The 23755-nt window shown below is 35.7% G+C and overlaps 1 protein-coding gene across 2 annotated transcripts in view; it reads left to right on the top strand.

Annotated features, from left to right (window-relative positions):
* Positions 1-2103: 2103 nt before the first annotated feature.
* The window catches only part of LOC136038068 (forkhead box protein P1-like), a 188305-nt gene continuing 166653 nt past the window's right edge, over positions 2104-23755 (top strand). Inside the window, exons 1-2 of one of the 2 annotated variants that reach the window (XM_065721040.1) lie at positions 2104-2188; positions 13068-13123. The gene's annotated coding sequence lies outside the window, so the exon portion shown is untranslated. Of the gene's footprint in view, positions 2189-4889; positions 4984-13067; positions 13124-23755 lie in introns of those variants that run through there. The other variant, XM_065721041.1, reaches the window with a different exon arrangement.

Genomic DNA, 23755 nt, shown 5'->3' with positions numbered 1-23755 from the left:
ATATTAAATGAATGTGCTTTTTTTCCTAAATCAAAACATATAAAGTCCATCAAGTTTTATTTTGTTCTTCATAATTTATTAGCATATGAAATTACATATTTGTATATTGCAATATTTGTATATTTTAGACAAATGGGGGAAACACCTCCAAAAAGCGCGGGGTGATCAAAATTACACCATCAAATTCAAAACATCTACAAACCCTTAATACGAGTATTCAAGTCCTTATCTAAAAAAGCATTAAAATTTTGAGTTTTTCTCAAGAGTACGACAAAAACGGATTGGGTGCTTATTTATTTATTTGTTATTATCATTATTTTTTTGTTTTTTTCCTCACCAATGGTCATGTCAAACCCGTGATTGTATGATAGTATATAACTCATCGAACTAACACGTAAATTTGTATTTAACAACTGAGGTCAGGCTACAACAAAGCGCCCTTTTCTGCCATTTTGTGCCTCAAAACAACAAAGACGGCCCAAAAAGGATCAAAACGCAATAAAAAAAAAACTTTGAGATAGGTCAATCGTCCTAGAGTTTTCAATATATTATTCGTAAAGCCTACCAGTTAATAACTTTCTATTTAACTTAACTTTTTCGCATGCTGACCAACGTTCTGCGTTTCGCAGATAGTGAGCTCCTGAATCCATGACTTTGGCCAGGAGTGCAATACGTGGTTGGGGGCAAAGCCTCCGACACTTCCCATGTTTTCACCGCAGACTCCTCTAGGTACCCATTTAGAGCTGGATCGACTCTGGCTGAGCCTACAGGATCAAACCATTCCAAACAAATTCAAAGTAGAAACAATAGGGAAAATCTTTTCAATACAGTGGAAATCGGTTCTGTGAATATTTCGGCCCTATGTCCAAGGGCCGTCTTCAGCATCCATATAACGACCCCAATAGACGTGTTTTAAAAAATAAGAATTCTTAAGATTCTTATTTTTTTAAAACACGTCTATTCGGGTCGTTATATGGATGACGTAATTTCACTTAAGAATTATGGAGAAGCTGAACTTCAGGGCTTCTTAGATCATCTTAACACTTATGACCGAAATTTGCAGTTCACCCTAGAAGTTGAAATTGAAAATAAACTACCGTTTTTAGATGTGTTAATTATTCCTAATGCTGATAAACTGGATTTTACTATCTATCGAAAGCCAACACAAAACAATAGATATCTTTACTTTAATTCAAATCACCCCCCACAAGTTAAAAGAGCAGTTGTAACTTCCCTCATTGATCGTGCCCTGAATATTTGCTCCGATTCGTATATAAGTGCAGAAATAAACTTTATCAGAGATATTCTTTTTGGTAATGGATACCCCATTCCTTTTGTCAATCAAATAATTAACCGTATAATAAAAAGACATTCTTGTAAAATCGAAGAAGATATTTCACAATGTGAGGCTACTGATAAACCTTCACATATTGTCTATCTTCCGTATATCCCAAAAATTACAACAAAATTAAAACATATTTGCACAAAAAATAATCTGTACGTAGTTTTTACTAATAATTTTAAAATCATTAATTTCTTAAATTCTGGTAAAGATAAGACCCCAGTTACTCGCCAAAGAGGGGTCTATCAAATACCCTGTGATTGTGGAAATTACTATGTCGGCAGGACCCATCAGAATCTAGAAAAAACGGTTACAACAGCATAAAAAAGACATAGACAAGGCATTAATTTCAAATAGTTCCAACAACTCCTTTGATTCTGCTTTAGGTTGGCATATATTTAATAATCCGTCCCACACGATACTTTTTGAAAAATCTTCACTCATCAGTAATGATTTGGGGATAAAACAGGTGGTTCGAGAATCAATCGAAATTAATCTCAAAATAAATAATACTATTCCTTTGAACAGGGACTTAGGGGAATACTCACTAAATTCTTTATGCTCAAATTTAATTAAGAATGATCTAACAAAATATTTTACTAAACCGATTTATAATAGTATTGAACCAGCTACGAAAAGGCCTTTGAGACAGGCTGCTAAAAAGCAAGGTTGGTTCTGAGAAATTGCATTTAATCACTTTGTTCTCTTTAGTTTGAATGAACTTATATTCTCATTTCATTCTTTTCGTCAGTCCTGGTTGAACTTCGTTGAAGTAAGGATGCTAGGGCTGTTTTTAAAAAAAGTTTTAAAAAAAATATCATTGGGTTTTAATTATCACAATTTAATGTAAGTTTATTTATATATACATGTTTTCTCTCTTTTTCTCGTATTGTGCAGAAGACGGCGCTTGGACATAGGGCCGAAATATTCGCAGAGCTGATTTCCACTGTCTTGAAAAGATTTTCCCTATTGTTTCTACTTTGTATTTGTTTGTTATGGAAAGGCAGTGTGGTCTTCGTCGCTATTTTCGTCAAACCATTCAACCCCGTTCCAAGCTAAATAACCAGCGACACGAGAAATCAGACCCCTGACCTCGGGATTTCAAGTCCAGAGTACTAACCATTCGGCTAGGACGGCCAGATTATGAGTAGGATCGTTTGTACCCAACATTTATGCAATCCACGCACAAGGGATGGCTATTACTATCATAGATCGCTTATATAACCACTAGCGACGATCCACTGCGTAGATATGGACAAGCTAAAGGAATAGTGGTTATTTAACCCTTTTAAGGGGCTTGCATCATCAGCAATGCATTTGTAGGTTCGTATTTTCAAACCTTTTTTAAAGCATAATATAATAATTTTCATATGGGGTTGGGGGGTCTTATTGAGTAATGTCCTCTGTCCTTGGGTTTGTAGGCGAGTTCCACAGCCTCATCAAAGACAATCAAATTATCTGACTATCCTTAAATAGTTTTTTTTATGTCACTATCGCAAATTTTAGAATGTATAATAATTATTTATTCTATAATTAATTATTAATAATAATTTGGGAATGCGCAATAATAATTTATTCTTCCTCAATAATTTTTGTTTCTTATTGGAATTTAGTGAAGGTGAATTCTTTAAATCCTCTACAAAAGTGGTTGTCTTCAATGGAATTCCTCATGTCATTTGGCCATGTTCATACCATCCTTAAATTTATGTTTCGGTCAACAAATAAAATAGAACGAGATATAGGTAGAATAGGTTTTTAAGGGACAAGAACCCGTTTCCGTCTCTTTTTCTTTCAAGAAAACAACAACCCAAATAAATCTGTAAACAAAGGGCGACCAACATCTTAAGGGTTTTAAAAATATTTGAAAACTCTCAGTGGTACCACCAAATGGGCGGCACTATGGGTTCCCCTGAGGGCTCCAACAGGGGGAGGGGCTAGAAAGGAAGAAGACGTTTAAAAAAATATACCGAAAACAAGAAATATTCTTACTTGAATCCTAGTAAAAACAGACCTCTAGTATTACTTTTCCCCCTTCCTCTTCGTAAATATTTCTATGTGGTGTTCTTAGGTGAGACCAGTGACAAAGTGATTGCAGATAAATTTGTGATCGTCACGCCTTCGTCTTTCCTAGTGTAGCCATGGGATTACAAGCACCGACTACGGGGATGGGAATGTTAAGTTTGGTGTTTTCTGTTAAAACTTAGATTTACGTTACCTTTCGGTAATTTTTCTAGGGAGGGAATGCGCTTTGTAGGGACATACATTCCCCTAGCCGCATCCCACAGTTCAAATCTAAACATTAGACTGTGTAAATAGTACGGTGCATTATTAAAATTTTCTACGCAAGAACATCACACGGCCCAGGACCTGGGAGTGGCCCCCACTTTCCAGCCCTTAATTACAACCTCTTCAAAAAGGCTTAAAGTAAATCCTTAAAACTATTTATAGGATATGTTTCCCCTAGAGCACTTCTTTAGCCAGGCCCCGGTCTAGCTATTCACAGTCATAGACCTAAACCATGATAACTTGTGAATAAAAACAATATAAAAATAATTAAGACAAACTAAAGAATCATATTTAGATTGGAAAGTGCTTTCATACAGAGGGGTGGGGTAGAAGCCCTTTGTTAAGGGCTATCCATAAGCCCCCTTTCTGCTAAGGAAATGTTTACAAATGGAAAAAAGCTCCAAATTAGCTCAAATAACCTTCTACTGCTTTTTCATAATGCTGTTTAAGTTGATTCTACCCCCCCTCCCGCCAGCCAAGAATATCCCAGAAAAAAGACTGCTGAAACGGATAGTTTTTTCAGTTTTCTTTTCTTTCACTTTTTTTTATTGGGTATTAACTATAAACGCAAATGATTTACAAAAAGGATTAGAGATGGTTTATCCAAATTGGGCAAGGAACGAATTATCCTATCGTTGCCAGCAATCTCTCTTAGTCTTGGTAGCGGCAGAGATGGCACTTGCGAAGGAGGGGCCTTGTTGTATGATCCATTGGAATTTCATGACTCAGGCAAATTAATTCGTTTCGGAGGGTCACTACATTACGGGGATAGGGGACAGAGATTTAATAAAAGGCAAAAATAGGCGAATTAAGGGGACAAACAGAATTAAAGAATCAAGCTTGAGATTCTGGAGAGAACATAGGTGCGAAAACCCCAACCCTTTACACAGACCTATTTTGATTTTACGTTTTGTCAAACGATTTTAGGTTTCCCCCTAAATCAACGCCTTTGTACATCAATATGGAAGAACTTGACCTACACTTGAAGAAAAGTAACCTAGTCGTCATTTCTTATTATACAATTTAGTCGTCCGAAAATCCACAAATGGATGTACAAACTTCTTGTTTGTCAATTACTGTATCCTTTATCCAACCGTGATTTGAATAGCCCACGTCTAATTGCAATTTATAGTCGCTGGGTCTTGATTTTTCAATGAGACCCTGCCTCTCAACCTCTGTTTTTAGCCAATCCTTGCCTTTTTCACATAGGCGGCTGCGTTTGTGTAGCTAAAGTGCTAAGATGGAAGAATAGGACTGTTTCTGGTAAAGACGTTATCATCCGAGGATCCTGAGATCAGTAGCTCAGTTGTGTTTCTAAAAATACCTTAATTTATTTGGATTGCGTTTATTGCCAGGTATATTTGATTGTTTTGAAATAATGTTTATTTGTCATTAGGTTGAACATGTCATATCTTCAATAGGTTTTAGACTGCGGTGAATTGAGAGGTGGGGTGGTTGAGAAGAGATGAAGCAGACTAGCGATAAGAAAAGAATGGAGCAATAGAAAAAGGAGCAAATTTCTTAGCTACTCTCTCCCCACTCCAGAAGTCAAAAATTAAAAGCTTCAAAATTTTGTAGCGCTTCAAACAAATTGAAAATTTTCTGGAAAAATAAATTACTAAGTATAGCAATATTTCAAGAAAATGACTCTTGTCTGGAAAAAGTTCAAACTTTATTTCACTTGGGAAAAATGTTAAAGGTCTCCCCCCTTCTAAAAAGTATAGGGTTGCCAATGGGAGTGGCATCCCTGTATCGTCAGATCGGGGGTTTGATCGTGTTCAAAAATATCTTAACCTACTTCAATTGCATCGACTATCAGGTATATACATGATTGGTATTTGTGTCTAATCTATTGTTTGCTATTAACTATACTTATTATGGTAAAGTTGGTTTAAATTAGGTTCCCCTTTGGGATTATCAATAAGTGATATATCTTGGAATACTCTTCTTGGGCTGGGGTAGTGAAGACGAAACTGGGGGGAAGAGATGGAGTATCAGTAAATTGACTGTTGCGAATATGATTTAGATCATACCCAGCAGGGAAAAGAAATTCTCATGAGATTGGCCAGAAGGTTCTACTGGAAAAATTGAAAATATGGTAAGATTCAAGAGGATGGATGGGCTGTATACAATTTCGGAAAATAGTTGAGTTGGTTGAATGAAACTATTAGGAAACAAAATTAGAAACATACCTAAATTGTACATTGGCCAAGCTCAAGTTCGAAGTATCTAACAACACCTTATCGTCCAAAGGGCACTTCAAGGGCGTAATTTGCTACGGGATAAGGGGGGGGGGGTAACTGCCCTTCACAGACCTCGTTTCCCCCTCCAGACCCTTGTTTTTCACCCCAGCTGAAATTTAGTTTCTTTAAAAATCATGTCAAAACTAAGATAAGCTTGCATAATTCAAGCATCCACAGAAACGGGTCAATTTTCTTTAGCATATCTTGACCCTTATCATACAATATGACTCATTTTTCAGTTTTCACTGTCATTTCCACTTAATTTGGGGAAAATGGCTCCCACCTCTTCCCCTTCCCCGGATTTTGACGAAACTACGCTACTGGGACACTTGCCTTTAAATAATCTTGGACAAAGTTCGTGTTATAAAATTAAATCTTTCAGGTAAAGATCTACAGGACCAACGAGGGTAATGGAAAGTATTCTGAGCATCATACCTTTGCTAAATCCTGACTCGTAAGGTTTTAAAGCTTTTGTAAAAATTAGAAGTGCGTTGAAAAAAAAGAAGAAGAAAAAACTACAATTAAATAAGAACAGACACGAAACAGCTACCCGTATCACGAAAATTGTATTTCCAAAACAGAAAGTAGAAAAAAAGAAGGAAAAACACACTGAAACCCAAATTAAGGAATTACTGTTGCCGAACGTAAAATAGACCTGTCTTCTCTGCAATAGAATAAAAAAGCAAGTTTTTTTTAACTTAAAGTAAGGAGCAAGATTAAAACTTAACAGAAACGAAAATTATTCTGTATGTGAGGGGGGCTGCCCCTTCCTCAGCCCTCGCTATATATGCTAAAGCGTTAAAGTTCTTTAAAAATACTTCTCATTCAAGTTCAACGCACTTTGCGTTTCAGCAGTTTTCTTGACAAAGAGTCAAACTTTACTGTAAAGAGCAAACGATGATAAAGAACCAGTCTCCCCCCCTCGACGGAAAAATCTCCCTTTGGATCCTCACCCCTACCCCACAGAAAATTCCTTCAAAAAAATTTCCGAACATTCCCCAATAACAAATGCTATATATAAGCAATGTGCAAATTGCAAAACATAGAGCCCTTTCCCCAGGGGCTGTGCGGGTCATGTCATTCCCAAATGGACAGTTATTGGACCTTTCAACTATGATGAATCAAGTATTTATTTCGAAATTCCGATCAGAAATCTTTGAAGGAAAGTGACGCAGGGGGGGGGGAGGTAGTTGCCTTCTAATCTATTAGGTAACTTAAGGGTCCTAGAACGTTTGATTCCCGATAGAATGAACTCTTGTCCGATCTTCTAAGACAATTGGTTTGATACCATCGCCTCTGGAGAAAACGGAAAACAAAAAAAGCAAAACATAAACACGCATCTGGGGGATTCCAATCCCAGATTCGTGTTTATTTTTTGCCTTTTTTGTTTTCCGTTTTGGCAAACTGCTTTTGACAAAAAAAATACAAAATTCTTTATTTTTTCGATAGAAACTTGAAACCTCTATATCATGGGTCTCTGATATGCTGAATCTGACGGTGCAATTTTCATTAAGATTACTTGACTTTTAGAGAATGCCTCCCCCTTTTTTAAAATTTAGGCAAATTTTCTAGGGCTCGTAGCTTTTGATGGTAACATTAAACTTAATAAATTTTACGTATCTGGAATCAACATAAAAAGCCAATTCCATTGGTGGATGAATTGTTATCAAATTATGTTTTTGTAGAGTTTCCCTTATTATTGGGCCGAGTCACTCCTTACTTACAGTTCGTTATCACGAACCATTTGTTCACAGAAGCCTTAAAAATGGAAAGGAGCAAAGATATGCGCATGAAAATACCCTCCTCAAGCATAAATTAGGTTCTTGATTGATTTCTTAAACTTTCATTCGCTTAATTCAACCGCTTTTTAAGATAATAAGAAGCCCGTTATCTAGGATTACATAAAAAATAGGTTTTGACCAAGGAAATACTAATGATGAATTCGTGGTAAGCATGGCAAGAGTATGACGATACAAATAGGCAGGACGCCTCAATTGTGATAAAATGAAACTATAAGAGTTACTTAAAAACTGTGGGGATTTCTTTGGAGATTGCCAAAGCCAAACCTTTGGAAAGGATGAGACAGAGGAATTTGTGCCAATATGTCAGTCTGATGCTACTTAACAGTACGCCAAGTTTTTGCAGTAGTGACAGAGTTCAGTGGAATAAAATGTTAAGCTTTTTGGGGAAACAGTCGTTTCCAGGATTTAAATTAGAGGAAACCTTCCAAAGCCTAGTATTTAGGTCATTTGTCCTGATTATTGTCGGCTTCCTCAAGGTATACTAAGGTTAATAGGCCTCAGCAGACGCTGCTAGTTATAACCCAAAAACGAATCTTCCCCAATTTCTAACCGATTTCCTAAAAGCAGTGAGGAGTCCGTTTGGGCATTAAGGTGTGACCTAACAACTATATTTTTCTTTCACGACGCAGAAAATATGATACTTAAATTTAATTTAGAATTATTGGGCATTTTGTTTGGGCTAAAAATTTAATTCCAACACCACTAAACACAACTTTAAGAGGGAGGGCTCCAGATCAATCAAGGCAAGCTCACCATTTTTCAAACATGTTTAGGCCATTCTCTAAGAAAAAGTTTAAGCAATATCCTATTTATTGTTCTGTGAATGGATAAATCTGTAACTAATGTATCCATTGATGCGACTTAAGACTGTGGGCTTGTCGCAAAATCGTACGTTTCAGAGAGAACACTTACCTTGAGATCATTTATCTTCAGCTCGCCGTCTGAAAAAATTGCCCACAAAGTCAATTGCATAAGATAAAGCTTAGAGCCACGTTTCATTATCTACGGCCATTTTGTAGAGTTTAAAAGTCAAGTCAAAGTTAATAACAAAGTAATTAAAATATTTTTATATGAGGGTTGTCATCAAAGTTATTTTTTCGCTCATATTTTCACAGTCGTTTTTCGGACAGATTTTACACAGAATCTTCTTGCTTGCTGGAGCTGGGTGGTGATAGGTGGACAAACTTGCTTGATTTAAGAACAATATACGGTTGACTTCACTGAATTTTAACTGTTAGGAAAATAATTATTAAATGAATAGTTTTTATGTTGTTTTTTTCCTGTTGTTTTAAAAAGAAGAGCAACACGGTACATTTTTACTAATTGTTTTTTTGCTAAATCACCATGAAGGCACTGTGCCCACTAACGAATTTCAAATATTAATTTTGCTTTCCGACGTGGCTACGAAAAGAGAAGATACGCCCTCTCAAACAGTTCGTGGTAATGAACTGCAAGAAAGGAGTGACTCGGCTCAATAGTGACCAAAACCGTCAAAAACAGAATTTTGATAAAATAGATACATAAAAAAATTGGATGCTTCTGTTGACTCCAGATGTATAAAGTTCATTAAGTTTCATGTTACCCACCAAAAGCTATGAGCCTACGAAAATTTGTTTGATTTCCAAAAAAGGGGGTAACTCCTCCCAAGAGTCAAGCGATCTTACTGGAAAACACACCATCAGATTTATTATATCAGAGAATCCTACTGTAGAGTTTTCAAGCTCCCATATGCAAAAGTGTGGAATTTTGTATTTTTCGCCAGAAGAAAGATCACGGGTGCGTGTTCATTTGTTTTTTGTTCGTTTGTTTTTTTTACTGTTGATCGTATACAACGATTGACCCTAGAAAATCAAAAGAGGGCTCATCAAAAGAAGAAAACGAGGGAAATCAAAAGATCCAGTGCCCTTTTCAAGTGACCAAATATATTGGAGGGCAACTAGCCCCCCTCCTCCGCCTCTTTTTTCAAAAAAGTCGTCCAATCAAAATTTTGGGATAGACATTTGATTCAGCATAGTTGAAAGGTCTAGTAATTGTTCCTTTGAGGATGAGATGGTCCCCCATAGTCCCTAGGGAAAGAGCTATAAGTTATCCAATTTGCCCACTGTTCACACATGCCTATGGTATTTGTTATTGGGAAATATATTGACATTTTTTCGGGGATATTTTCTACGGCAGAAGGGGTAAGTTCCACAGGGAGAAATTTTCGTGGGGAGGAAAGTTTCCGGTGGCAAGGGTGAATTTCACACGAGTTGGGAGGGTATTTTCTGGCATGATTTAAAAAACGGTTAGAAATTTATTTTTTTTAAATCAAGTTTTTTCACCTGAAAGTAAGGAGCAATATTAAAACTTAAAACGAAAAGAAATTATTCAGTATATGAGGGTGGATGTCCCTTCCTCAATCCGCATTTTTTGCACTAAAGTTTGACTTCTTGTCACAATTCTTTAAGAAAGACAGCTCAAACACAAGATCCGTTGAATTGAATGAGATGTATTTTTAAAGAAATTTAACACTTTAGCGTAAAGAGCTAGGCCTATGGAAGGGGTAGCCTCATCATATAAGGAATAATTTCTCTTTGTATTAAGTTGTAATGCTGCTCCTTACTTTCAATTGAAAAAACTGGTTTTTTCATCAAATGTTTTCAGAGACGACAGTATTTGCAAATGGAACATATTAAAGCTCAAAGTTTTTATTCGGCCTGCGAGCCACTGTTCAACCACCTAGGTCTACTGTTCGGCGTGAAATAATTGTATTTCCTGAGTTCCTCAAATTTCTAGAATTATTTTCCTTTTCTTTTATGTTATTTACATCTTTTGACTCTTCCATTACTTGCACTGCTCCCGATATATGTTTCGCCAAGGAAAGGCAATTGTCATTTATTTTCTCCAAAAGTAGTCCTTCCTCATAAAGTTGAGTAGGATTTGCTTATAAGATATTTTTTGTCACTTCATTCATTATTTTAACCTGGTGCACGGAAAGAATTGAAATAAGCTACAAGTGAAAGTAAAGCAGTTACACTAGTTGTGGTTGCTACTGCCCCAAAGATCGGGCGCATGTGCCGGGAGAGATCTTCCTAAAATCCCATGATTTTTTCATGACAATCCTATTTATTTTTTTAAACCCCCCCCTCCCCTTCTGAAATAAATTCAGACAGGTTCACTAGAATTTATGAGCCCCTTTGTTATTATAAGTGACTAAGCTAATACATCTAAAATCTAGTCTGTAAGACATCTGTGTTAATAATTGGAATATGAAGTACCTTGATATATTTAAAGAAATCTATAAGAGGCTGATCAGTTAAGAAGAATATACACGCACACTTTTCAAATGGTCATTTTCGTTCACGGTCAAAAAAAAAATTTAGTGCATTTTCTGAAAAGTCTTGGCAGTAGCTAGAATCTCAATGGTTAGTTTTGGATGGAGGGAATGCTAGGACCTCACCTGTCGGTTTTTTTTTTTTTTTTTTTTTTTTTTTTTTTTTTTTTTTTTTTTTTTTTTTTGAAAGAGCGGGAAACCATATATGCTAGAGTGAAAAAAAGAAACTGGCCGATTTTATATCAAAGCAGGGACGTTTTCATCGCTCGATTTTTTTCCCTAATGAAGTGCTCTGTGCGCCGATGTCCTTATAAAACTGTTCCTTATTCGTGTTGCGCCATGGTTAGTTATAGTCTAAGGAAGCATATGTGACCAGAAAAATAGTAAAAATGAATATCACCTCAAACATAATTCCTTTTCTAATCCTATCTTGGGCCAGTTGACCTGTGAACTAATAAATGCAGAAACCCTGCCAAGTCATGCAAACATTCTGAACCACGAGCTATTATCAAATTCTATGCAGCCAAATATGTTTCCAAATTTTTCCCATCAAAAATTTCTGTCAAAAATTCCACATTATTTAGTATTGTTGCTAGATGGGAAGCAATTTCGCCATTTTAGGTTCTATTTTTAGGTGCTTTTAAATCGATCTTTTCAAATAGTACATTTTGGAAAATGATTTTTCTTTAATTGCACTTTCAATGTGTTTCACGGTAAAAAAAAATAATAATAATAATAAATGGTGCTTCCGACACATTTTCGTTTTTATGACTACGCCATACTGCCAGTTTTTGATATTTATGCCACACTTAAACAGCCTTCGTGCACCAAACACTAACTCCTGTTTTTTCTATGTGGGTTTTTTGTTCCTATTTTAAAAGATGAAATTAACGGCTTTTAATTGTATCTTTATGCACCAATTTTTTTTTTAATTTAGTAGGTTCGGCGGCAGCCCATATAATAAAATATTGATATCCCTGCTTTAACTTTAAGTGTTCAGAGGAGGTTTCCAATAGCAGGATTCTGAGTTGTAAAAGGGGGTATTTTTAACTAAAATTATCTGGTTATTTAGTATTGTTTTCTTGATTATATTGATAAAATGGAAGTCTTCGGATGTAGGATGAAATAGGAGATGAACTATTCTTTGAATTACGATTAGAAACATACGCAGAGGGGGGGGGGGGGGGGCTCAAGCTTTCCTGCCTTATGACGATAATCATACAAGATTGGGTATATTGTTGTATTAAGTGCCTATTGTTGGTCTTCCTCCGAAGTTTTGACCCCACCCTCCTAAAATTCCAGCTAATCTCCAAAACGCAGACTACATCAATCTAAGGAACTATGTTTGTTTTTGTATGGATTTAGACTTCAGGAGTTGAACAAGAGAAAATAAAATCAGACGCACCTCTTAAAAAAGATATCAATGTCTTTCACTATTTTTTCGTCTTTTTCTAAAAAGATAGAGCTTTCATCTAAAAAGAAAATATCGTAACCTGACCATTACAAATGACGGTTACAGTGGATGCACAACAAGTAGCGTCTGGGTCCGGACCCTCCTCAAATCTTATAATTTTTGCGATATGCCACTTATTGCAAGTAATTGTCACATTTCAAGATGTTTAATAACTTGGCACCTTCGAGTCGAATAAGATGCCTTGTCACTGAGGCATTATTTATGAGGCCAGAATTAGAATGATAAATAATTCCGTATTAATCATTTGATGCGTAGCAGAAATTAGCTTTTAGTTATTTTCCTGGTAAAAGACTGCTATACACTAAAACCCCTTTCCATTTTTATCATGCGAGTGATATCTCCTAAATGCAGATATAAAGATGACATAAAAATGTAAATATAAATAAATATAAGTCTTCTACAAAATCACCCGAAAAAAACAAAAGTAAAACGGCTCATAAATTTTTTGCTATCGCAAAGAGGCCTATTTTACGAAAAATATACACATCCCTTCTTGCGGGAATGGCCCTATAAGACCGCTAAAAAAACGATGTTGTTGTTTTTCATTTTTACGGCGTATTGAATTTATGCAAATTGCTTCCATCTTTTAGAGGGTCCTTTTTTGCAGGTGAAAAAAAAATCGAATTCCTCAAGATACGACACGGAAGGGATCGGCAAGAAAAGGTAAATTAAATTCTATTGTTGTTGACAATTTAGGTTTAGTATCTACAAATGAGTCGATTTCATGGCTTGAGATGCGTAGCTGATGGTGAGGTTTTTCTCATTTACGATAGGGTAGTCAAAATATGGGTGTGTTACTCTTAACAGGTTATGTTGAAAACTTAATGCCAAAATTAAATGGCACTTCTCTATAATCCCGAAACTCAAGAAGTTTGCTCTGTTTGGTCTGAGAAAAACCGGTTTGTCTGTCTGCAATCGGTTATAATTTTCTTAGTCTTAGTGAGAAAAACTACATTGTATGTATATCTTAATTAGGTGTTTATTTAATATATAGAGGTGGTTAGGCGTTAGATTAGGTATTTAATATAATGCACTCTGGGAGGCCTGCTTTCCATAATTTTTTGTGGTAGTTTCCATAATTTTATTACTAAAGTCTCACGTTTTCATCAGGGACGAATCTCCAGCATTTTTTTTTTGCGGGCGGGGGGTAGGAGGAGTTCAAATCCGGGTAGTCAAGGGGCATGGGCTGTATAATATTTTTCTCTAAATTATTAGGGGAAACTGCCCCTTTAGCCCCCTCCCCACAAACGACAGTCCGACTTTCATCATTTTTGACATGTTTCATTACGATTAACCCAACTTCACTTCTTGAGTGTCTTCGGGATAATACAGAAGGGACAGTTAAATTGGAAAAAATAGAAAAAATAAGATATTTTTAACTTACGAACGGGTGATCAGATCTTAATGAAATTTGATGTTTGGAAGGATATCGTGTCTCAGAGCTGTTATTTTAAATCCCGACCAGATCCGGTGACATTGCGAGGACTTGGGGGGGAGCCTAAAATCTTGGAAAACGCTTAGAGTGGAGGGATCGGGATGAAACTTGGTGGGGAAAATAATCACAAGTCCTAGATACGTGATTGAAATAATCGGAACGGATGTGCTCTCTTTGGGGGAGTTGGGGGGAGGTTTAATTCTGGAAAATTAGAAAAAATGAGGTATTTTAACTTACGAAGGAGTGATCGGATCTTGATGAAATTTGATGTTTGGAAGAATATCCTGTCTCAGAGCTCTTATTCTAAATCCCGAACGGATCCGATGACGCTGGGGGGAGTTGGGGGCGGGACCTAAAATCTTGGAAAACGCTTAGAGTGGAGGGACCGGGATGAAACTTGGTGGGAAAAATAAGCACAAGTCCTAGATACGTGATTGACATAACCGGAACGGATCCGCTCACTTTGGAGGAGTTGGAGGGGAAGGGCTAATTCTAAAAAATTAGAAAAAATGAGGTATTTTTAACTTACGAAGAAGAGTTTGGATCTTTATGAAATTTCATATTTAGAGGGACCTCGTAACTCAGATCTCTTATTTTAAATCCCGACCGGATCCAGTGTCAGTGGGTGGAGGGGGTCGGGAAATATTTGGAAAACGCTCAAAGAAAATATATTTTCTATATAGAGATAATCATTTTTGTTGTTTTTTATTCGTAAGGTTTTGTTTTCACCCAATAAATTGATAAAAGAACTGGTCCTAATCAGTGATGATAGGGAGGAAAAGAGACTCAATCGGAACTAATGTGCACGATACCGATGAACATGAAACTGGTCAATTAGAAGAAATATTTCCAAACAAATACCAGTCTCCAGAAGGCTGAGGATAATCTGCACCTTGGAAATGCCAATAATCTGAAAAATGCTCAAAGGTGTTTGTTTTAGGCAATAGGCGTCAATACAAAAAGCGTACCGTTTGTATTGCCAAATTATTTACTTTTCCCAATTTTTGCAGTCTCCAAAAAACATTTTCTGCTTGTATGTACTGAATTGTATGAATTATTTTAGTCTAGGCAAAAATCCTTGTTTTGGATATCTGCCAGGTGAAGGTTGCTAGATGGCTCATTACCTTTTAAAGATTCTGAAAAAAGTAGCCATAAACATTGTAGTGAATGCTTCAACTGTAAAGGCGTAAGTGAGTATTGATCAATTTCAGTGCTCAAAACGAGCCTGCTTTCTAAGATGATTTGAAATTTTAAGTATACCGAGGGATATCCCACTCTTCACCATCTGATGTAAATTATGGAGTGTCTCTTGCAGCGCCTTGGAGCATTCAAAGCCTTAGCGCTCCTTAGTTGGCCTACTTACTCCATGCATAGCATGCACCAAATAATGTATATGAATTTTTGAAGCGAACAACCCCTAAATTTATGCATCAATGAAACACAAAAATATTGTGTTTCATTGATGCTCAAAGTTTACGGTAGTTTTCGGTTGCACCCAATGTAAGCTACAAGATTGTGGGTTCGGAGCTGGAGCTTTGGAAAATTTTACTGAATGGTGTTGGAGTAACAGAAATAATAAAATCCTTTGGAGTCGGAGTTATGGAAACACATAAAGGCTTAAATCAAGCCAAACACTCTTCAAAGATAATATTATAGGCTAATAATACACTATAATTATCCTACGATATTACTTTTCTGTATTTATATAATTAATTTCTGCAATAAATTAATAGCAATGTTGGAGTCGGAGTTCTCACTTCTTAGAAGAAAATGTTAGGAGTCGAATCAACTATTTTCAGAAGTTTCGGGGGTCGGAGTAAGAGCTAGAGTTGGTGGTAAAGTGGACTAGCTACACAGGCCTGGAAAATTGAACCCTAAAAGACTCAGGACCGTTCTTAGAAGTTGATGTCAGAGTACGCAAAAATATGAAACTCAAGCTTTAGTCATTTTTTGGCGCAATCTTCTGGTCACTTTTTATGCTAAATGTCGTAGCAGCAACAGCGGCGAATCATATCAGTATTTTTACTTTACTTTTTCACGAAAATCACATTAATATATTTACGCAATATATTTGATGTGTCCAAGAACTGCTAGGATGGATATAACATGTACAAGGTTATTGGTCCGAGAAAACTTTGTAGGCCTGTCTTGTGCCAAAGGGTATTGGTAACTTATAAGAATCGGAAAAAAATCTATTAACGACATCTAGCATCTGGCGATACTTGGCATTTTTTCCAGCTTTGTAATCGTTTTTTTATCAAGAACTGAGATCAGGCACTTGTTACTACCCTATCTTCACCAACTCCACAGTTAAAATAATTATTCTTATTATTGCACTGAAAAAAAATGCGAGGTGTTGCCGCTAGATGGTGTTGATATTTTTTGTCAATATATGCGCCAGTTACCACTCTCGTAAGTTACCCATGCTCTTTGTATGTGTACCCATGCTCTCCACAATGACTTAAGGCATTCTTCCCACTCTTTTGGACAATTTGAAAGTCGGTTGCGTTATTGAAAAGGCTTAATGTTACCAAATAAAAACATGCGGAAGAACAAAGAAAAAAATTAATCATCGTGCGTTTCTTTTTTCGCTGTAGTCAACAAGCAGTTACTTGTATAAAGAAGGGTTTTTCAGGCATCACGGAATGGTAAAACGATTTTACTATCAGAAGTTCAGTTTTCTTGGTCTGCTAAAGTGTAAAAAAGACATATCGCATTTAAAAACAATTAAATAAAAACAGAAACTTTGAATATCTTAAAGACCAAATAAGTTGCACAAAAAAGATTTAACCAATCAATGAAACGTACTTAGCATGCTACATAACACCTACGAGTTATTGTAGTATATATATATATATATATATATATATATATATATATATATATATATATATATATATATATATATATATATCTGTTTCTTCCTCTACTCTGTCTTCAAAAACTTAGTAAATGCTAAGCAGTAGCGAAACAGTAGCATTTGGAATTGAAACTGAAATTAGCCCCTATTCCCTGATGTTTCTCCGCAATCATTCTCCGTAAATGCTTACTAGCTGTATAACACTTTGAAAACATTTTGTGAGCAATTCTCTCCCTAGTTCACTGTAATTCGTCTCAATTCAAGCGTTGCCAGTTAATGAGTGGTCATTTGTTGTGGGACGAGTCTTAAGGGATTTCGGTTTTCCAAAACTTGAAAATCAGGGATTTTCAGTCCGCAAATTGAGTTCGTTACATTTGAAACGATAGAATAGCAATAAATGAGCTCTATTTTGTCGTCCATTTTGACAGCAGTTTCAATAGGCTCCCAATGGCTAATCTTTCAATTTGAAAAATAAAGTTTGAAGATGAAATCTCTCATAGATTTTTCAAATCCTGGAGGAAAAATCTACAAAAGCTAAAATTGAACCAACATTGTGTCTGTTGTGGGGTTTAAATTATGCACAATCTATAAATAAATCGGAATATCTATGAAACGAACAGAGGAAAATCTTTCAATTGCTTATCCATATTAATATACAGAATTTTAAGAAATTAATTACAGATTTTCCAATTTTGAATGTATTAAGGTTATGTATCCAGATTTGTCTATGGCTCTTCATTATGCTATCCAATCCGCCCAAGATACCCATTGTTGGCAGTGGAATTATAAATATGAATGAAAACCTGACATTTTCCTGACTATTTCATTGTCTCGAAGGAATCAGTTGTTTAAACTACTTTGTGCTTAATGCTTAAGAAATGTCTGTGCCATTTGCGGCAGCGGCGTAATTCCGTAATTCCTGTTTTTAAAAAAGTCGAGGGTGACATCAACTGCATGTTATTCCATCAAAATAAACTAAACTAATACTGTTTTCTTGCTACCAATAAAAAGCAGCGGTTTATACAACGAAGAGGTTTGGAAACATCAAAGATAAAGTAAAAAATGCTGCTGTGATTTGCTAACGCGAAGAAAAATTATATATACACATTTTGGACCAAAAGAAATTTAAAGTATATCAAGAAGTGAATAAGTTGTGGCAAAAAAGATTTTACTATTTTGAAAACTCGCTACCTATGTTGCGTAATATCTTTTGAATTTCTACCACCGAAAAAAGAGGATGCAAGGTTTTCACTTTTTACCAGCAATACGGGCATATATTTATTGTTATATATTTTATTGCTCAATGTGGATTTTCAATCGTACTACCCGTTCAACACGTTCACGTTCAACGTAATCGTTCAACACGACACGTCTATTAAAAGCTGTTCTGTTTCGTACCTTTTACTTCCTGTCCCCCATCTTCAAAACTTATAATAAATGCTAAACAATATTATTTCAAATTGAAACAAAAATTAGCCCTTTCCCCTAATATTTCAAGTAGTTAATTCCCATAAATACTTACTAGCTGTTAAGGACCTAGAATACGTTTTGTCAGCAATTTTCTCTCTATCTCTTGTTCATCGTAATTTTTCTCGATTCAGTCATTACCAGTTAAAAGGTGATGATTTGTTCCAGTGACTGCCGTCGTTTTATAAGCTTTTTGAGCTGTTTTTGTTGAACATATTAATCAAAACGCGTGTGTCTCACCCTTCCAATTTGGATTACAGTCTCATCTTGGTTGTAAAGATACATGATGTCCGATTTTTTACAAGACAACAAACTAGAAATCTTTTTATAAATGGTCTTAACATACATTTATTTAAGGAAACCAATATTTACAACAAGATGTAACATAAGAATTTTTTTTTAATAAAGTGGTGGGCTCAGATGTTCGTATATTCAAGGGTGCTAAAATATAGAATAAGGAAGGCCTCAGCCACATAGAATGCAAAAAACTGCGCAGATTTCAATTCAATTGGAAAAAAATTTCTCTGCCCATCCACATGAAACTCGGAAGTCTAAAAGCCGAGATCCGTTGATTTCTGAATTTAAAAAGAGGGAATAGTTGTGGGAAAAGTCAAAGTCATGGCCAATTGTAGAAAAAAGCCAAGACAGATTGTCCAATTAAGTGGGCAGCCCAGTCAAGGTTAATTTTACCCCTTTGATTGCCGTTGTTACTGTCTCCCATTTATGCTACACCTCTCCGTGCATGCATGTCCCCTCCACAATGCCGAACTAGAGTCGTACCTGTTGGAGGTTCTCCCTGGGGAACACACGCAGGTTGACTACGGGTTGACTAATTGAAAAAAATTTCCTCTTATGCATGTCTTTCCACAATGCTGAACTAGAGTCAACCTCTCATGCTAATTCACGCTGGGGTCAATCTGTTGAGGTTCTATCAGGCTAATTCACGGTGGGGGAAGCAATATATTGACAAATTTGGCAATATATTTACAACTGATTACCGCCAAAGAAATGAATTTGAATGTAAATAAGAGTCCGATTCAAAGCCTACAAGGGCCTCCTGCAATCTGCCTCGACTCTCATGCAATTATAAACCAAGGGATTTGTGCGAGAAAAAAAAGTTCAACTGTCTGTGCTTGACAACAAAAAGTGCACTTGAATTAATCCTCAGACCTTATTTGAGGGGGTCACTATCCAAATGAAAAAAATAGTGAAAAATGAAATTGGCCAAGAGTGATGGGCTGAGCTGAAGCAATGAATGGACGCTCTGTGGAAAGTGATTGGAGACAGCGGGCACCCCCTCCCCGCCTAAGAACAATGACTGCTCAAAGCTGCAACTAAACCGAAAGTTATAAAGGGTATGAGTAACTTTTAAGACTAGAAACTGACGCTAGTGTCGAAAAAAATATTATCGCCATCTACCGTCTGGCGGCATTTCTTCAAGCTATGTAATTGTTCTTCTATCAGGACCTGAAATCTCACTTATTACTAACCTAATTTTACCAGTTATACCAATTAAATTACATATTTTCTTACTATTACACTAAAAAAAAAAAAAAAAAAAAAAAAAAAAAAAAAAAAAAAAAAAAAAAAATTGGAGGTGTTGCTGGATGCTAGATGGCGTTGTTAGTTTGCTCTTGTCAACACTAGTGCCAGTTCCCACTCTTATAACGTATCCATAATCTTTGGCTTAAATTATAACTCTACATTTTAGTTTTTAAACAGAAAAACTTAAAAAAAAAGATAAAAAACGAAATTCAAAACGAAAAGTACTTAGAATGAGTAGTTTGAACTTAAAAAAAATTCGTTTTTTAACTGAACTTAGAAATAAAAGACGCTGCTACAAATGAACAGATGAACCATAAAGCGAACAAAAATTAAAACAAATAATCGGGTCAAAACTAAGGAAAAAAATTTCCCCTAAATTAGGGTAGTACCACAGTCTCACCGAACTTTTAAGACTTTATTTCTGCTCGTTTTTGGTTTAATATGGCTCTTTACTTTTCTTTAGAACTTCTTTTTGTGAAACGCTTTTTGAAATTAATAGCATATATTAAGAGATAGAACAAGCAGTATTTTAATACTGACCTTATACTAGGAAAACTAATGGATCAAATGATACTAATCCTCATATTTAGAGAATATTTTAAGAATTTGTAATGTGGGGACTTTTTCAAGTGCTTCAATGCTGAAGTTTCCTGCAAAAGTATAGGGTGAGAATTGAACAATGCCTAAAACACCAGATGATATAATATGAAACCATTGACCTGACCTTTCCCCTTGGTATTGCCACGCGACATCACACAGTCATTTGGTATAATTCCAAATAGATAAATCATTGATATTGGAATAAATTTGGTACGTTGATCATAATTCTGAAATAGCATAGAAATTCTCATTTTTCTTTATCTTTCGAAGACATCTTCAAATCTCAATGAACCGGATTCTTTGTTATGCTCTAATGACTTTCAACTCGAGCTCCGATATAATACGCATCAAGTTATCGTTTCGATCCGATCAAGTATCCCAAAAAGGATGATCCAAGTAACGATTTACGACCTATCAAATCGGAATAGGTTTTCGTCGATGAACTAACTTCAAAATATAATAGACTGAAATGTAAATTAGAAAGTGAAGCTGCCAAGCTTTGAACCATGAAGAGGTAGGGGACAAAATAAAAACGTAGTCTCTTTATATTGGTACTCAATTTATTCTTATTGATTATCTGTATCAACGATTTTTTTTATCTTGGAGGTGAATAAGTCAATCATTTGCCAAATCGGTGATGGAGAGGGCAAGGCGTTGAACGTTTTTCTTTCTTGTATACAAAAGGAAGTTGAAATAAATAGGCATCATCTATTCCTTTGAATGAAGGTATGAGTTGATCAGTTGCCAAATAATTGAGTTTCGAGAACAAAGACACCAAAGGAGACATGTTGCAGGTCCTATTTTTGTTGTGCGACTCGATTGTGGAGAATATAGTTGATTACATTTTATTTTTTGAGTAAATCTGAATTTACTGTTAAATAAAAGTGTAAAGCATTCTATGGTCTAACAGATTTTTTATTGCAATTTTGAGGTATTTAGACCTATTTTCAAAAGATTTTCTTAAAATCTTTTGAAAATAAAACCATATCAACTAATTAAATCAACACGTGTTTTTACAAAAAATTAATAAAAGTGTCTGTCAGTTTGGCTTCTGAATATCTCATAACTTCTTTAAATTTTTTGCCCTCAACTGCAGCTACTTTCAAATCTTTCAGACGGAAAGCATTTAATGCCAGGGTGGTATTAACTATATCTCAGCTGTCTTTGTAAAGTTATAGGTCAGGTTCCTTGCCTACAATTGGTCAAAGCCTACAATTTTTTCCTAAAAATACTCTATTTCGTCAAATACTGCGTAACTTACTCATTTTTGTATTTAATTTGAGGAGGGGGAATATTCAGTCTTAGTTCCATCTCCAATGGGATCCCACACCAATGTTAGATTCGTGATAAGTAAGTATAATAATTTAGTTTTATTTTGTATCATAACTAAAAGCCAAATTACCTGGTAAGCTCAATCATAAAGAATTTAATATTTATCGTGTGATTCTATTTCAACAATACACCCCCGATGCCAGGAAGTTTCTGGGAAATTATAGAACTTTCTCTTTCAAGGAAAAAAGAGTCGAAATAAGGTTCCCTGAGTACCTATATAAAAGTAATAGACTTTACGAAAATAGAGGTCACTTAATCTCGCTCATTCTCACGCATTTTGAGTCATCATATTTGATTATCAATTCTCTCTGAGTGTGACATTCGTCAATAAGCTTTATAGGTGACACATTACTTCTATACACTGATTAAATAAAAGAGAATTTTTTTTTTTACTAATAATAAGGAACAACATCAAAACTTAACAAGAACAGAAATTATTTTGTATATGAGGGGCTCCCCTTCCCCATCCCTCGCTTTTTACGCTACAGTCTTAAAGTTCTTTAAAAATACTTCTAACTCAAATTCAACGGCTCTTGTTTTTCAGAAGTCACTCTTAAAGAATTGGGGCAAAAAGTCAAACTTTAGCATGAACAGCAAGGGATGAGGAAGGGGCAGCCCTCCTAATTTACGGAATAATTTTCGTTTGTTTTAACTTTCAATGTTGCTCCTTACTTTTTTAGTTGAAAAAACATGTTTTTTATGTAATTTTCGACCATTTTTCAAATCATGCCAAGAAATACCCATGCCCTGTGTATAATTTAGAATTTCTCCCGTGAAAACTACCCTCAGTAATTTTATTCCCAACGAAAAGATTCTCCCCGTGGATAATCCCCCTCCCGCAAAAAAATTCCCCCTGAAATATTATCGCATATTTCCCAAAAACAAATACTACATGTAAACAATGGGCAAATTGCATAACTTATAGCTCTTTTCCCAGGGAATTTGGGGGGGGGGGTGTCATACCAAAGGTATAGCTTATTGGATCTTTAAGCTATCCCGGACGAAACGGCCATTTCAAAATTCTGTTTGGATGTATTTGGGAAAAAGTGGCCTGGGAGGAGGCTAGTTACCTTTCAGTTTTTTGCTCACTTAAAAAGGGAACTAAAACTTTTAGTTTCCGTTTCAATGAACCCTCTCCCAATCTTCTAGGATCATTGGTTCGATACAATCAGTTCCTTGAAGAAATACAAGCAAAAAAGTGAAAAAAAGCCAATGAACACTCATCCATGATCTTTCTTCTGTAAAAAAAAACAACAAAATTACACGTTTTTGTATATACAAATATGAAACCTCTATAGTATGCAGAGTCGTACAAAGGGTTTGGACCGGGGTAGCTGCCCCGGGCACCTTGGCTCACTTTGATTCGGCTTTTTTGCTTCGAATCGAGAGGAGTTTGCTATAATTAATTTTTCACCAGGCGCCAAGAACCCTATTAAAGGCTCTTATAGTGTGGTTTTCTTGTATGCTAAATCTTATGATGTAATTTTGATTAAGATTGCTTGACCATTTGGGGCTGTTTCCCACTTTTGTTGAAAATCGTGTAAATTTTCTCAGGCTTTTACATTTTGATGGGATAAGTTGAACTTGGTGATTTTTATGTATTTGGAATCAGCATAAAACTTCAATTCTCTGATGTGTTAGTAGATTGCTATAATGAATTACACCAGCGCTATACCCCTTCCATAGAAAATAAGTAGCCCCTCACTTGTCAAAGTCATCCCCAAAGGCGCTCTTGAAGATCAATGAACTCTTTGTCAAAACCATCCCCTAAGGCACTCTTGAGGATCCATGAACTTTTACGTAACTGATTTCTCTCGCCTTGAGTGTTAAATGCACAATAATACAACTCTGAGGCATTCTTGTGGATCAGTGAACTTTCTCGCAACTAATTTCTCTAGCCTTGAGTGTTAGTTGCGCAATGATATAGCCCTAGGGCATTCTTGAAGATCAATTAACTCTTACGTAACTGATTTCGCTGGTCTTGAGTTTTAGTGGCGCGATGATATGGCCCTAAGGTACTCTTGAGGATCAATGAACTATTTCACATTCGATTTAT

Source organism: Artemia franciscana, chromosome 17 (assembly GCF_032884065.1).
Source record: "Artemia franciscana chromosome 17, ASM3288406v1, whole genome shotgun sequence".
Lineage (NCBI taxonomy): Eukaryota > Metazoa > Arthropoda > Branchiopoda > Anostraca > Artemiidae > Artemia > Artemia franciscana.
Note: the sequence above shows the minus strand (reverse complement) of the source record. Positions and strands in the feature narration are given on the sequence as shown.